Source organism: Lygodium microphyllum, chromosome 1, assembly GCF_053477565.2.
Source record: "Lygodium microphyllum isolate KBCC chromosome 1, Lygodium_microphyllum_v1.1.10, whole genome shotgun sequence".
Classification (NCBI taxonomy): domain Eukaryota; kingdom Viridiplantae; phylum Streptophyta; class Polypodiopsida; order Schizaeales; family Lygodiaceae; genus Lygodium; species Lygodium microphyllum.
The window spans coordinates 7,193,796-7,205,336 of record NC_141135.1 but is presented as its reverse complement, the minus strand read 5'-3'; positions in this window follow the sequence as shown (position 1 = coordinate 7,205,336).

The window sequence follows — 11,541 nt, the reverse complement described above, 5'->3', positions numbered from 1 at the left end:
TAGATCAATTGAATATTCTAGGACTATAGGGACACTAGTGCATTTCATGACATGAACTCATAGAGCTTTTACTCTTTGAGTTAGATGCACTCATAGAGTTGGAATCCAATAAAATTGCAGATCGATAGAATATGCAAAGGCTATAGGGACACAAGTGTATTTCATGACATAGGTTGTGTAAGACACTATTAATAAGTTTGGGATTGACCAAAATATTGAGAAGGGATCAACAAGAACTAGGCTCACACCAAAGCTAATTAAATACACCTTCGTGATTCGAGCAAGATTTTGGAATTATGGGAAGGCAGAATGAAATCTCTAAGTGTCTTAAATATGGAAAGATGCATCAAAGCTAACCGATAAAGGATTCATGCTAAAGGCTATAGCAAAAGAGGATCTAAAGAGTGTTAGCTCAAATCCCCCATCACCTATTCGCATATAGCAAGAATGCTACCTATGCAACAATAGTACCAAAGTAGGTAATGGTAGACATATTGACATGGAATGTAGTGAATCAAGATTTGAATGCATTGTGGCTAGAATGTATATGTGAATCCCTCACAGTTCCTTCAAAAAGACCTAGGTGAAAACCTTAATAAGACAAAGGAAAAACTTAGTGTCATCAATTATGGTAGTGCTCTCATAAGGATTGTAGTCATAAGCTTGGAAATTTCCATTCAAGACATTCTACTATCAATGCACCCCAACCTACCACCACTAGAAAGAAGTATGACAAGGATATTAGATGAGTGGGAAAGGTCTAAGAGAGCACTATAAAAGTTTAACAAGGGAATAAGATGCTCATGAAAGGTCCAAGAGAGGACAAACAAGAGAACAAGCGATGAAAGAGAAAGAAAGAAGACAAAACAAATGAATACAAATTTGATCCCTAAGTGGAGAACAAGGTGGCCAATAGAGAAAACAAAGAAAGGAAAAAGAGACAACTCATCCTTAAAATTAGAACAAAGAGTAGTTATCCACATAGCCAAGAAAAGGTCTAAGAAGGACCTTAAAAGACTAGAAGCCAAAATTATATAGAAACATGATGACTTGAAAAGAGAAATCTAAGAGTCATGAAGAGGACAAGTAAAGAAAATATAAATTGCTTCCATAGCAAGTGTAGGAGATAATAGCTAAGAGAGGGAGGGAAGATCCAGGAAAGAAAAAGAGAAGGTTGTTGAGAGCCCACTACCTATCAACCTAGCAACCCTCCAATAACTAATGGCAGCCATTGGAAATATGCAAGCATAGATCACTAAGATAGTAAAAAAAAAGGTCTCAGAGGAGGTAGCCATCACATCTTAGGAGAAGAGAAATGCCACACAAAGTCCACCATGTGCAGAGGGAGTTTTAGGAAAGCTAGCAAGTTCAATGGAGCTGATAGTAGATTAGACATGGCTACAATAAACTATCATAGAAAATTTGATAGGAGACTAGCTTGATGGATGGCATAGTTGAGAAAATTCATGGTAAAACACTTATGTGAAAAGATAGGGGGAGACAGAGGCATCTTGAGCTCTTGCAAGGTACACAATAATGCACTAAACATAGGAAGCTAAAACCCCTATCCTTTCTTCTTCTTCTTCTTCTTCTTCTTCTTCTTCCTGCTTCCAAATAATAGTCTACAAATGGTAAAGGAAAATTACACCATAATAGTGTACAAGTGGTCTATAGTGTGAACATGCTAACTCAGAAGACAATTAGATAGATTTCCCATAACTTAGATAGGTAGAGTTAACTCATGTCTAGGTTTATCCCATAACTTAGGTAGGTAGACTTAGCTAATGTCATCACTAGAAGCATATGACAATGCATGTACCAACCACATCTGTGATGTGAATGTGAAAATAATCATCCATGTATATGATTATCACCTTGTGTTAAGCTTGACATCTCAAGGATACCCCTAAATCTCAACCCTATGACCTTTACTCAAAGTAGCTTAAAAAATGTCAAAGATATTTTACTTCCAAGGTCTTAGTGAAAAATATATGCAATCTACTCCTTTGTGCATACATATGCAAGATCAATGTTACCTACCAAGTCTCACTCTTTGATGAAATGGTAATGAGCCTCAATGTGTTTTCATGCCTGCATGAAACACTGGGTTCCTTGCTAATTGTATGCTACTAATTTGTCAAAATAAATGATAAATCTCTTACATACCTATAGCCCCAAATCATCAAAGTAGCTATAAAGCCAAGCTACCTCACACACTACCATAGGAACATTCCTGTACTTTTCCTCTCTACTCAATTATGAAATAGTGGGTTGCTTTATACTACTTCCAATTATAGATCGATTCCAAAAAAAAAAAAACTACCAGTAGACTTCCTATCATGCACTCCTTACCCAATTAGTATCATTGTAATCAAATATGTGCACCATGGAATTAGCCTTATAAAATATATCATAATATAATGTGGCATTAAACTATCATAATGTATATCTCACATTGTCGAAATAAGGCTTATGAAGAACTTGTATAAATTGAGTCTCCAAACCAACTATGCAATTGTACTCTAGCCTAATGGTAGTAGTGAAGATCAAACTTCCCACCATCTTCTTGTGCATTTGCTGAAATCCTCAAATATCTCACCCCATCAACACTTCACATTTTTAGATTCCAATGGTATTGAGATTGGCTTACAATAATAGACCATACCATACTTTGTTAGCTTGTCCAACATGTACTACCTTTGTGAAAGCCATATTCCTTTAGCTATCTTAACTACTCTCATACGCACTAGGAAAGAGCTACAACTAAAATTGTTGTGAATATAGGAGTGGGAGATGCCATATGTGGGAGCTTTCACTCAACCGCCAAGACCCACGAACCGCTTATTGTTTCAAGCGTTCCAAGCGAGCTCTAATGGCTACCTCTCACACATAGCCGACGACGCCCTCAATCCTACGAGTGTAGTGAGCTTACCTTGATGCCGATATGAGTTGCCTCCTCTCCCGCACACTTTGGTAGCTCCAAGATCCTAGATGCTAGCTCAAGCATGCTCAAGCCTCCTCCATCTCCAAGCTCCAACCGCCATAGCTGCGCGCACAAGAGAAAGAAAGAGAAGAGAAGATGGTGAAGAGCTTTACCCCCTTGATCCCTCACTCCCACTCACTCACTCCCTACACTCACAATGACTCCCTCTCTCAAGAGCACACACAAGTCAGGAGAGGAGAAGAAGATAAGAGCTCTTGTTGGGCACACACCAAAGAATGAGCTTCCATTCACTTTTTGAACTTTATATATACAAACCATAAAACCCCATGGGCACCCATCCTTTTTTACATGACTGGCCATTGTGGCAAGGTCCCTTTTTCTAATACCCTCTTTTTGCTTCATGCCCTAGGCCTATATTTGACTATTCTTTTATAGATGGAACAGGAGGGAGCCTGGCACTCTTTTACAAGAGTTTTTGGAGTTTTTGAGGTGCCTTTTATTTAAAGCTACGCTTTTGGCCCCGGCTTAGCTTTGGAGACCGCTTGTGTGTTCTTGCTCCTTTTCCATCTTCTTTCTGATTTTTCATTCGTCCTTCCGCCTTCTCGGCTTGGGGTTAACATTACCCCCCTCCGAGACGGGTGCCAGTCCCATGGCACTCTTGTCGACTGTTGGTGTTTTAAGAGGCAGTTGGCGGAGCAGTCATGTGAGGGCAGCACAGCATGTAGACTCAGGTGCTCATGGAAGTGTGGTAGTAAGGTTGGTTGGAGAAGTAACGGATAGCTAGTGGTTGACGGGAGCCTCCGAAGTTGGTGGGTGGGTGCGTTGGTGGTGCTTGAAAGGATGGGGGGTGGTGCTCCACCTAAGGAGAGGGTGTCTATTGTAGTGTGTAGTGCAAGTGGCTCAGGGTCACAGGTCTAAACATAGGCGAGTGGCCTCCCTAGGTATGTCCTGACCTTGATGGGCTCTAAGCATGAAGCGAGGGAGCAAAAAGGGCTAGGGGGTTAGGAGCGGAGCCGGCCGACTAAAGCCACCGGACACGCCTAACTTGAGAACCCCTAGGTGCAGTGATTGTGCTTTATGTGGTGCTGAGTGCTTGTGGAAGTGAGTTGTTTTGTTTATTCCATGCGTAAGGATTCACCTGCGCGGTGTGCTTCTTTTTTTGTTTTTTTGTTTTTTGGTATTACACTAGGAGAATGACAGCCAGTACCTAAACTTCCTTGTCTGATTGAGGCGGAGAAGGGGGTCGGATGGACTTGCTCAAAAATTGATGGCTTTGCATGTACCCTTTGAGGTTCATGTGGACGTAGAGGGAGGTGGTGGAGAGGAAGGGATGGTTGCACCTAGTAAACTAGCTGTCATTCATATCTTCTAGGAGAGCTAGGAAAAAGGAGGGAAGAAGAATAGCTCTTATCATTAGGCACGCCATGGCGCAGCTATCAATAACTTGGGGTCAAAAAAGAGGGGAGGCAAGCCATGCTCTTGTGGGGTCAGGTCTTGCTTGAGTAATAGCTTAAGTAGCCTAAGGTAATTACAGGTAGTATAAAGGTGAGATCGGGACAGGAGGAGAAGTTCGCGAGAAAGTGCGTCATGGAATCATTTAGGCTTCCTAAGTCAAAAAGGAGGGCATGCTTGAAGGAGGCCGTGTTGGACTTGTAGATGATGGGGAAATCATGCTACCCATGGAGGGTGGCAACAAAATCCACACCTACCCTACGAGGATACGCCATGAATGTGGGGTCGTTCCTCTCGTAGGGTAGGGTGTTGCAAAATGCCATCCAGGCGAGCATGCTAATATCGCACACTCGTCTCCTTGTCTTGCCAAAACTATGCTTCCTCCATGCCCCACAGAGTGGGGGCCTTCTCTCTTTCTTCTAGCCATTTTTGGCATAGTCGGCCGCCAATCGCGATCACCTCCTCCATTACCTTAATTGGTAGGACCCTCCTCAGACTGTTTGGCATGAGGAAGTTGAAGATGAAAGGGTCCTTTTCATTTTCTTGCCATTCCCAAATCAGTAGCTCCGCGAGGAATCCCGCAGGGAGGTTATCGGGGCACAGTGGGAGGGGTGCGGATGGCCGCACGAGTGGTTTGGATCTTAACTACCTCCTGATTTCTTCAACTAGTTTCCTCTGTTGCTCCCTGAGCGCAGTTTGTCCGGGTCAATCTGTTGCTGTTCTTGATCATGCGGCGAGGGGGGTTGTGTGGGATTATCTCTTCAATGGTTTTCCTTATGACGAATTCAATGTCAGCCTCCTCCCCCTGCCGGTCTTCTAGTTGCGCTCCTTCCTCAAAGCCGAGTGCGTCCAACTCCTGGGGGGTTAGGCCGGCCGATAGTAGGTACTTTTGTTGTTCTTCTAAGCCCAGCCTAACCTCCGCATGTTGGAGTGGCATCTGTAGTCCCGCATGCAAGGCCCTGCGTGTGATGCTCAGTTTCTTCTACACCACCTCCAACGACTCCTGTCCCTCTAGCCGGGTCGTGTCTAGTAATGTATTGAGGAAGGCCTGTTGTTGGGCACAGAAGGCTGTCTGGGCGGCATCTGCTTTACTTTTTGCCAGGATCTATACAAAACCCTAATCCCCTTTGGACACTTATCCCTTTATTACATGCCCAGCCATTTTAGTTTGGGTCCTCTTTTCCTATTCCCTTTCTATTTGTATTATGCCTTCACCCATGCCCATTTACATTTATAAATTGCACAAGAGAGAGCCTAGTGCTCTTTTACAAGGATTTAGAGTGTGCTTTTATATTTTAAATGTGACTTTCCTCTTTTGCACTTTTAAGGTTGTCCTTGCACTTTTGGCCTTTTTTCCTCCTACTTCTTTAGTCATGGGACTGCCTTTTTCCGCTTTGCCCTACGTCTTTTTTAATTTTCTTTTCCACCAAAGCGAGGCGCCGTGCTAGTGCCTTCACCTGTTTCTCGTTCTGCGTGGCCCATTCCTATGCCCTTTTGTTCATTCCTTCCATGCTCTCCCCTTGCTTTTGTGCTAGGGTTACGAGCTTCTGCTCCTAGGCTCAGAGTTTTCTGCTCATATTCTCGTGCTCTTTCCTTTAGAGGTGCAGTTGATCGGTCATAGACTCGATCTCTTTTCACTGCTGCTCCCTCTCTTGTCTTCTCTCCTCTTCTTTGGCATTTAGTTCCTCCATCATTTGCTCGATGTTGGCAGTTTTCGCCTCCAGTTCCCCATGTTGCATCAAGAGGAGCTTGTATTCCCGCTGTATTTGCACCAATTCTTGATTTTCCTCCTCGTGTCGCTGTTTGTAGCTTTCTTCCATGTCTTCCTTGGTATTTAATTCCTGCTTGAGGTCAAAGATTTGTCGTTGTTGCATGGCTATTATGCGGGTTTTCTCCAGCTGGAAGGCGGCTACTGACTCCTTTTCTGCCACCAACTCAGCCATAGCCATTCTCTTTTCCTCCTTTGCCCTCTCCAATTGGGAGAGTAACTCGGTGACGTACTCGTCGTAACTGGCTGGTGGCATCATTGTTGTGTGGGTTAGGGTGGTCGAGGCCTCCACTCGCGGATGCTTCTGGTCTTGCCTCGACTCCGTATCTGCGGGCGGCTGGCCTCTTTTACCCCGTGGCCATGGTTTTTGTGCTCTTTCCCTGGGCCATTTCTTTACTGATGAAATATTGCATCAAGGCCACAAAGTTGGAAAACTCCATATCTGTGGGGATGCTAGGGGTGAGTATAGTTGGTTCGGTGGAGGGTGCTATGAGGGTGGGGATAGGATGGCGGAGGGCCTTGCGTTTGCCTTCCAAGACAGCGGGCGGCGCAACTTCTGGTACTTGCGTGGTAGAGCTAGGCCCTTCTTCCCTCAGTTGGCTCCAGGCTCCTGGATCATCAGCCCTGCACTGTTGCTCAATGGACCGGCGTATGGCTTCGGCCAAGTCCTCCTCCTCCTTCCTTCTTAGTTCCTCATCTTCCTCCGTAGCTCTTCTTTGCCTTTCTTTTTTGGCCTTCCTGTATTCTTCCTCCAGTTTCTCCTTTTCTTCCTGCTCTTCTCTTTTTCTCTTCTCAGCCTCCTGTTTTGATGCCCTTTTAGCCCTCTTGACTTGTTCTGTTGTTTCTTCCTCATCCTGTTTCCTGCCTGTTCTTCTCCCTCTCTCGGCCTCCTTGAGGAATTGTCTTTTTGCTTCTTCCAAATCCTCTTTCTCCTTCCTGCGGCCTTCATCCGGTTTCTTCTGCGCTGTCTTCTTCTTGGGTTCCTTGACCTGCTTTTTGCTTGATTGCTCTTGTTGTCCCTATCCTTCCTTATCAGTGTCAGTCCTATCGCTGGACCTCTCTTGGTACTGATGAGGGGGTGACCTGTCGGGCGTTTCCCCTTCCCCTTCTTCTGCATCTTGCGTCTCTTTCACTGCTTCCTAGATGAGCGCAGTTAAAATGCTTCCATAGGCGATGAACGAGGCATTGGACGATGAGGCCTTCTTTCTTTCTGTGGCCCTCGAAGCTGGAGACTCTCCTCCTGCAGGCGTGCTTCCTAAAGCCAGTGCTTTAGCCGCCTGGTCGATAGTTTTGCACACATAGCCATTCCAATCGACTTCGTGCAAGGTATGATCCGCCACGTTCTCCAGCACAGGCACACTGATTTGGTGCATCAATGCGTTGTAGCGCTGGCTGGAGAAGAGCGCGTATACCAGTTTTTCCTGTAATCTGGTTTCTGCATTAGGGATGTCCTGGATGTTGATGTTGTCATTTGTCAGCACGTCCTCCTTTCTCATCCTCAGTATGACATACACATCTCTCTTCTGCTTCTTTTTTATTTTCGGCTCCAGTCCCAATGCCTTCTCCACCAAGGTGGGGGTTAAGCAAACTTGCACACGTTTGGCATTTTTTTCCCTTCCTATTGTGATGGTGTTGCACTCATTGTCGGGGTCATAAGACCTGAGAAATTCCACACACTTTGTGTGGTCGGGTTCTTGTGCGAATCTTTCTAAGTACTTGGTGAAGTTGCATTTTTCAATGACTCTCCTGGCTGCCTCCTCCTTGGCCACCAAACCTTCTATGTTGTGAATGGTTTGGAACTTTAATTGGTTATAGGCACGGCTCTCTAGAGTGATGGTACTACGCTCTTTCCTCTTCTGTGAATGGAAGTCAGTGGGCACGGTCTTGTTGCGACATCTTTCATTCCTGTTATAAACCCCAGTTTCCATTAGTGCTTCCAAATTATCAATTTACAAAAGAAATCATAGACTAAAAAGGAAAGACTCTATGTGTTTTACTAAATGAAAGCCTTAAAATCTTATCTAATGTGGAGCCTTCCCTTTCAGCTTTGACTTTTTTTCTTTTATTTTAAAGTTCTCTTGACATCTTCCTACCTCGCTCGTTGTCTATGTGCTTATGCATTTTGCTTGATTTTCACTAGTTTTAATTGATCTCATGATTCACCTTACTCCCCTTCCCTTCCTAGCTTGAGAAGAATCCTTACTAGGATTGAAGGTGTGGGAGGTTGAGGACCTTTGACAATGGGTCTTAGGAGTCACTGGCATAGGAACCAAGTGTAAAAATCGCGGTTGTACTCTAACTGAGCTGCGCGATCGAGATCAAAAGGACAAGTGCCAATGTGTGTTATGTAAGTGAGAACATCTGTTAGGAAGTCACCAGAGGCACCACGACTAGCAATGTGTAGCTTCTCCTCAGTCAGTAGGCGATTGAGATAAGGATGTCCCTTGATGTGCTCTTCCAAGGGGCGATTAAGAAGAGTGGTTAACACTCTGTACAAGGTTGGTGTGATATAAGTGGGGTCGTACTTCGCTGTTTTGATTGCACAGTGCTGCTCCACATTGGTCATGACTTGGCATCCCTCTATTTCCCATTGCAACCTAAGAGTGTACTAGTGCCGCAAGAATGGGGATTCAACCCTAGCAAGTTGGGATAATTCTGTAATTTCTTGGTCGGTGATGGCAGAAGTGGTTCACTGATTGTATGATGTTATGAGGCGCTATTTGAGGGCTTGCTCTTTAGAGACCTCGCTATCGAGCAATACAGTAGCGGAGTTTGCTGCCTTTGCGAAGGCAAGTTCAAATGTATCCCAAGAACAAGGCATCGTGTGAATTTCAGTTGCAAAAGGCTCAGGCAACAAGCCTAAGTCCAAGCGGTCATAGCTTAGAGCTAGCTCTCTGAAGGCTCGGGCAATGAGCCTAAGTCCAAGCGGTCATAGCTTAGAGCTAGCTCTCTGAAGGTGGCATCGAGCTGTCTAATGCAATCAACCACGTTTTCCCCTGTATCTTCAGCTAGATCTGAGGCCAGTGTTAAAAACGACTTCCGCTCGTAGGAGGGTTTAAGACGTGCTAGTGGTTGGGGTTTGATAGCACTAGAGCCTTTGACAGTGGATATTTGTGGTTGTGGGTGTGCCTTAGGTTGCGGTTGGGCTTCCTGGCTTAGGGCTCGGGGAGCAACAGCTACTTTTGATGCACTGCTACCTTCAGAGTGGATCATTGTAGTCGGATGGACTCTAGTGGGTGATGGGTCATGCGAGGTGTCTGTCGTTTGGGCCAGTAGGCTTGTTCAAGTCTCTCGGGCATATATGTAGATGGTCTTGATGGATGTGGGCCTGGGAGCACTAGGCTCATGGTTTTGAGGTTTGATGGGACTGAGGGTGATCAAGCTTGGGGGTAGCATATGAGTGGCGGTCTTGGCCAAGTGGGCTTTAGGGATATATAACCAGGTCTTTCCCTCATAGTAGCCTTGCACGTGCAGGAGGGCTTTGGAGACCCACCTTTGCCGGATCATGCCTTGATTTCTGTAATTGCGCCTTGGTATCTTAGGTTTAGCGCTTTGGGTCTTATGAGGCCGTGTGCGACGACTCCTAGACGGCGGTTGTGGCTGTTTAGGCCTCCATTGGAACCTAGGCTGTTGAGCCTTAGCTTTTGTTACCACGAGTAGTGGTTCTTGAGAGGTTGTGGATGGTGGCCGGCCCTACCCTTCTCCTTAGATTCAGATGCTAATCGTCCTATCGGTGGTCGTGTGGACTGTTCCATCATGCAACCCTTGCTGAAAGGTGTATCCATGCGGATGTTGCCTATGGCGAGGTGAATGCACTGCAACTCATAATCGACATGGCAAAGAGTTTTCTTCTTGAAGGTTTGCCCTAGCAGTGTCTCCTGCTTGCGACCTTGGTGTTTGGCAGCACATAGAAGATCATTGGTACAATTTCAGTCTTGACAGAAACGGTGGTCCTGCACTTGCCGAGGAGTGAATAGGAGTGGCCCCCATATGGATTTAACCTGGTGTTAGTGGGTTGTAGTGGCAGTTTGCCAAGTTGGGTCCAATGATGATGAGTCAAGACATTGAAGTGCGCTCCCTCGTCAATTAAGGCATTGAAGATGCATGTTTGCATGGTAGTGACCGTGATGTGCAGATATGCAGGTTCCACAATTTCCTCATCCGCGTCATCGATTTCGGTGATGGTGGCTACCCGGACGTTGACTGGTGGTTCCAAAATTGGTGGTTCATGTAGAGATGGATGGGGGGATAGTATTTCTTGACACGGTTGCCATTGAAGAAGCCTATTCCTTCGCCGGCTAGAGTCTCGAGCTTGATGTTGCCCGTTCGGTTGATTGCACGGACCCTGAAAGGTCAAAGACCCCGAAACTTCATTTTTTGCTTGTGCCCCTTGATTGACTATAGGAGCACTAGGTTGCCTTGCTCAAAGTCGCATTGCTTGACATGCTTGTCAAACCAGCTCTTGTGTCATGCCTTCTCACATATGAGTGCATGAGTGGCTAGAAGATGAGTCTCCGAGAGGCATTCGAGCTCTACTTGGCATTGTGTCTATGCTTTCTTTCCTTCCCATTGCTCCTGAAAAGCGCAATTCATAGGCTAAGAACGAAGAATTATACGAGGAGAATTGCTTTGGTTCCGTAGGTTAGCCTAAAGGGGGTCTGTCCGACAGCAGTTTTGTAAGCTGTGTGGTAAGGCCACAAGGCCGCCATCATCTTGTTATCCTAGCTGCTGCATGAGGCTGAGACTACCTTGGTTAGGATGTTGACAAGAATCTTATTTGTGGATTCCGCTTGGCCGTTTACTTGAGGGTAGTATGGAAAGGATTTCCGATGGATAATTAGGAAGGTGGATAGGAGATGAGTTATCACTTCATTGATGAAATGTGTCCCCTAGTCACCGACTAGTTCGATGGGGCATCCGAATCGTGAGATCACTTGCTCCCATAAGAACTTGGCAATCGTTCGAGCATCGTTCTTTTGGATTGCTCTCGCCTCTGCCCACTTCGTTAGGTAGTTTGTGGCCACAATGATGTATTTGGCCTGAGAATACTGTGTAGTATGGTTTATGGGTCCCATGAAGTCGATCCCCCATTTTTCAAAGGGTTGTCGTGCGATGACTAGGGTCAACTCCATCTGACCCTTGCAAATCGGGACCTTTGTCTGTTGACATTCGTCACAATGCTTAACAAATCGCGCAGCATCACGAAACAATGTTGGCCACCATAGTTGAGATTGCAACACCTTGCGGGCCGTTGTGTCTCCGCAAAAGTGTTCACCAACAATCCCACCATGTGCTTCCGAGAGCACGTCATGCATCTCATGTTCACACACGCATCTGCGCATCAATCCATCTTGCCTTAAGTGATATAGTTGGCCTA